The sequence below is a fragment of the Phalaenopsis equestris genome, unplaced genomic scaffold (assembly GCF_001263595.1).
Source record: "Phalaenopsis equestris unplaced genomic scaffold, ASM126359v1 Scaffold000600, whole genome shotgun sequence".
In the NCBI taxonomy this organism is placed as follows: domain Eukaryota; kingdom Viridiplantae; phylum Streptophyta; class Magnoliopsida; order Asparagales; family Orchidaceae; genus Phalaenopsis; species Phalaenopsis equestris.
The window spans coordinates 963,826-969,478 of record NW_018165040.1 but is presented as its reverse complement, the minus strand read 5'-3'; the positions used below and the strand labels follow the sequence as shown (position 1 = coordinate 969,478).

General features: G+C 32.1%; 1 long non-coding RNA gene across 1 annotated transcript; it reads left to right on the top strand.

The window, feature by feature from the left end:
• Positions 1 to 3,796: 3,796 nt before the first annotated feature.
• LOC110029717 lies at positions 3,797 to 4,891 on the top strand. Its single transcript, XR_002294566.1, has 3 exons — positions 3,797 to 4,148; positions 4,247 to 4,298; positions 4,442 to 4,891. It is a non-coding gene; the product is annotated as an uncharacterized LOC110029717 (long non-coding RNA).
• Positions 4,892 to 5,653: the final 762 nt, after the last annotated feature.

Genomic DNA, 5,653 nt, shown 5'->3' with positions numbered 1-5,653 from the left:
CTACAAATATATATCAATTTTGCTTTTTGGGCAATGTGGATCAGGTATGATCAGTGTGGGAAACATAAATGATGTAATTATGCCCATCTCAGATGATAAGTTATACAGTATAGCCATCATTGATCAACATGAGTATGATAAGATAGTCTAACTGTATGATGTGAACACAAAAACTAAGTCTGACATTACTTAACTCAGTTGTAAAATGAGAACATGTACAACAAAAAATACTTTAATGTTTTTTTATATGTTGGATGACTTAAAGAGCTGAATTTGCGAGACCTCTCACAGTGTCATGATAAATATTATGCAAGAGGCAAAGAATCTTTGAAGACGTAGAGTGAGTGACAAGTAGAAGAGATGTTTATATGAAATATTTTTCCTTTTCTTATTTTTTTACTTTGTGGTTAGAATCTTTAAGCGCCACAAAATTTGCATTGCATCTGAATTGCATCAGTTATGTAATATAATATTTAGTTATTAACTCAATAATCTATCTTCTCTGATGTCAATATTAAATTTGACATAATTTTTTTCATTCTATACTGGTCCTCTAATAATGATTTTTTCTTCTGTTTTGTCTCTTTCGGTAATCCTATGATGTGATTAAAATATTATCACGACATATTATAATTTGATTTATTTATTTTTTTGTTTTTATTTTCTTAGTCCGATTTAATATTTAGTATTATAACAGCCACTGATAACCACATAATAACTGATGCAACCTTCTTACAATAGTCGTGCAATATTAAATAATTCATAAAATTTTTTAGCTTCTATTTTCAATGACTCATCCTCATCAAGTTGCTCAACAAATTGAATTATGATTGCATCGACAATTATTTATTCAAATTTACTGGAATCATATTCACTCTCGGGGGCATAACTCGTTGAAACACGAATGTGATCATGATCAATTTATAATTCATATTCAACATGTGAAGTCCAATATCAGTTACGAGGTTGAAATCACCTACGATATAAATCCAACTTAACATCGTCAATTGTTTGACATTGAAATTCGCCCTCTAAAAGGCAAGTAGGATTTTGTGATGTCGTATTTATGAAATACTCACACTATTAAAAAACTAATCAGTGGGGATTTTTCTGCCTTGATGCAATGTACTGTACATTCATAATCTTAAATTTGAATATCCATTAGTGTCCAATAGATTTAAGGAAAAATATATTTAACACACCAGTTAAATAGTCTCTTTCATACATATGTATGTATGTGACGATTGAAATTAACACATCTTAGATTTGTAAATATATAAGGAACACCCAATTATTTTATATCACATCAAATATATCACCGTTTTAACTTTTAAAAGTGAAATACACCTTTTCATGTATAGCTAATTAAGGTGGCATGTATGAAATAATGGAAGTTTTGGTATAAATGAACCAAACTGACTCACTGAGTCAGCTCGTGCTCGGCTTGATAAGTGGCTCATGAGCTTCTTTAATGAGTTAACAAACCAAGCTCAAGCCATACTCTACTGACTCGTTTGCTTGTGATCCGGCTTGTCTACTTATCATGTGTGTGTTTGTGTGTTGACAAACTAAATTCAACTCGACTCCCAAATAAACTCACTCAATCCAAACTTAAATTTGAACAAATCAAAGAAAATCAAACCATTTAACCCAAATAATCTTAATGTGTAAACCCAGTCTAAACCTAAGATCAAGCACCTAATCATGGGCATAATTGAATTCAAACATACCGAAACTCAAAATCAGCTTATACACATCATTAATGCTATAAAGTGTCATGAAAAGATGATAAAACTCGTATAAGCATTCAATAACTCAATCTACAACCAACTAACCTATTAGTATATCAAAGTTCAACCCAAATAACTCGAACCAATAAAATAGAAAAGACTTTGACTTATAGCCCCGACCAACCAGTATAGCTACCAATCAAACCACTTGTTGAATTATCTAAAACAATTCAAATCAAGAAGACCAAAGTCAAGAATAGGTCGTAATGGAAGAGTTTTGGCTTAGTTCAGCGTTAAACTACCCAAAAAAACTACTCTTTTTTTCTCAAAACCACCTGCAAACTAAGAGAAGCCCAATTGGATTTCTCATAACAACCTTAAATCTAGAAATTACCTAACGTGTCACTGCTTTATCTAGAACTTGCATCGGCCCATTAGCAATGTAATTCGGGTTTGGGGAAACCGAATTAAAACTAGGGTCTTTGACATGCATAGCGCTCGAAACATTGCTATTTACAAACTAGCATCCTATTTCAACCAATTTTCTCTCACTCAAATATCAAAATTCACCAAAAAAATAACCGCAATCAAGTACTGCTGAGAACCTTACAGTCGCCGAGATAATCCCATGCTAGGGTGTCGTAGCTGAGGGAGAATCAGAGAGCGATGAAGTGGAGAAGTCAGGGTTTGGGCCAAAAGGATCAGCAGTTTTTCAGCTGTTTCAATTGACTGATTGAAACTTAAACAAATTTTTTTGCCGCTAGTGTCATGTTGGGCATTCAGCTTATAAACTAGGTGGTAAATAACTAGCTGAAAAAAATTTAGGCGGTAAAGACAGGTTTTCCTTTAGCAATATATATTTTTAAATTATTGGTATAAAATTATAAATTTTAGGCTTGATTGAATTTCAATTACAAGTAAAACTTAATCAAAAAAAGTAATAAGCATGCTCAAACAAAAATTTAAAATTTGGCTGATAATTAAGCATATCTCAAAGTCAATAAGAAAATAATTGAGTGACATTAGTTCAGTTTTTTCATTTATAACCCTGGTTTCAAGAAACCCGCATATATATCTTTTTTTGATCATATTGTACTAAAATTTGTTATGAAATCCTGATATTGCTGTTTAAATTTGATGTAATAATTTGGTATTATAGTAGAATAATAATTATTTGCTATGTCAATGTGCTTTAACACAGTCTAAGAATGATACATAGTTATCAGTCCTATTTGCTGTTTTTTTAAATATAATAAATTATTATCCTTTTTTTATGAAGTCTTATAAATATATTATTTCTTACATTAACTTTTAACTTTAAAGAGGTTTATACAAATTGCCCTAATCACATCTATTGCTTTGTGGATTTGTTTCTAGTGGCTGATTATTGTGGAACTTAAGGAAAGGTTATGAAGAAAAAGATGATGGGTGTAAATGACTTAGTTTAGTATGTGAGCTAAAATGATACTAGAGTTATTTACGACTGTAGTGCAGAAGTATTGGCATGTAGTCCTGTGGAGCGGAATTGAGACTGTGGCTAGATTATGGTAAAATTTGTTGATTTTTTTAAATGTGAGAATAAATGATGAAATTGTTGGGAATTTAAAGTGTAGGAACTCAGGGAACTTTTCCATGACACATAAGAGAGACGTAGAAGAGAAAATAACGACAAGAAAACAAAAATAAGAAATAAAAACATTGTAATAAACGAAGATGCAAAACCTCCACAAAAGAGAGTTGATCTAGGCCACAGAGTCGAAGACTGAGGAAATTGCACCAAGCCGTTCCATGGAAGAAGAATACTTCACTAACGTCTAATTTCAGTTCATCATAAGAATGCTATATTATAGATTTATTAACATTATGAGCATTGGTAATGAATGAGAAGACAAAAGATCATGAGGAATTATAGATTTTTTTTAAACAAACTCAAGACTTCTTTGCTTCCTCTGGGAAATTGAAAGGGTATTTGACCAACAGATTGTTGCTCGTGGAAGATGGAACGTCACATTAAAGGATTTATAAATCCACTAGGGATGCCGACCAAGCTTGCTTTGACTTGAAATTTAATGTAGTTGCAGCACAGACTTCAACTTATTTAGAAAGCTAACTCACATGTTACATAATATTTTTAATGATTTTTCTCAACCACAAACTTGTATACAAATGGAAATCCAAAAACACATGAAATAAAATTAGAATAACAACTTAAAGTTAACTGAAAATTGTGCCTTGCTTGGGTTGTTCAACTTGTCATTTAGAGGAGGCCAATCATCTTTTTCTTTCATTCACCATCATCTTCCATAAATGTCATTATTTTGTGTAACATCAATTTGTCCAACCAATGAATTTATTTATGCCTTGTTATAGCGATGAGTTGGGGCAATCATCTTCTTTTGGGAAGAAGGTTCACAGGAGGTATTGTCAATTTTTTTGTCAATCCTTTGAAGCCAAGTTTCTAGTTAAGTTTGAATGCCTCTGATCATGGACTTATAGTTCATTATGCATTGATGTAGATTTTATCGAATAATGTGGATAAGGGAGAGCTATACATGTCTATGATTGTAGGTAAGTCTCCTATTAACAGTCTAAGTTTCATCTTGCAAGAAGCCATATAAACTTATTTTTAAGATTTCGTATGTAAGAAAAAATAATAGAATTTTTAAACGACAAAAAATAAGGAGCTCTTCTAACATCTTTTGTGAATTTAGAGAAGGCAAGAAGAATAAAAATCGAGGAAGACTGGACAATTTTGCAATTTCCTAGATGAAAAGGAAACCCTACATGCAATTAAGCTTAATTAAGGAAAGCATTTGTAGAAAGAACTCTAGAAGCCCAAATTTAAGAGATAGTTTGAGTTCCCTTTCCACGAAGATGCTGCCACACATTTTGAAGTGAATATGATGAGGGAAGAACTTGCTTACATCTTCAAGGATTTAAAAATAAGCTGCATTGTAAGTTACGATCTTTTCGAAGAATCACCATGATGAATTCATAGAGTTCAGGACAAAACTAATGGCATTAGAAGCCACCGATACTATATTGAAGGTGAGACCATCTAAGAAGATTAAAGCGAAATCAATCTGAAGAATTTGAAGATTCAGCCTTGGAGAAATATTTAGAGGCATTTCTTTTATGAAGACTGATTTCTTAGAGCTAGATTGGGCCAATCCTCCCCTGTTTTTTTTTTATCATGTCGAGCTAATTTTAAAGACAATTGCATCGATAGAAATGAAGACTTAAGGGGAATTCATCTTGATCTACCAATTTGAGGTATGTAATTTTTATTTTGAAGAGTTCTTTCTTTAACCTAATTTCTTCTACATATCATATGACTGCATTGGTAGTATTGCAGCTTTTTTCAGAATTTGGTACAACTAAGATTCTATTTATGGTGAATTAATTTCAATAATTCGTTATTTCTGTGTGGCTTAATTTTTTTGGTTAATATCTTAAAATTTATTTGATTTTTGTATATTGTTTAGATTTCAATTCTCATATTTTTATACGTGAATCCATTAGTTCTTTTTGCATGCCTTATATGCATTAAGAAACCCTCGGTCCTGAATTTTCCTGCTTCACTTCCTTCAAATCAATGTACAATTGAGAAGTATTAGTGAGTTTCAGTCTCTCTCAACTCTGTCCAGCTACCTTTGCTCACGAAAGCAGTATCATTTTGCCTCACACCCACACATGTTGAATGCAGTATTTCTCCTCCCATGCCATCTCATTATGCTAAACATTATTCACATGTTTTATGTGTTTCACTCGCCTTACATAGCATCATATCGCACGAGGGTTTTTTTGCTTGCGCATTGATGTTTCATGTTGTCAATGTCACACACCTCCCATGTTCCCACTCGCTTTACACATTGCCTTATCAAGTATATTTTTATGTTCTTCCTCTCACTTTGAGATGTTAT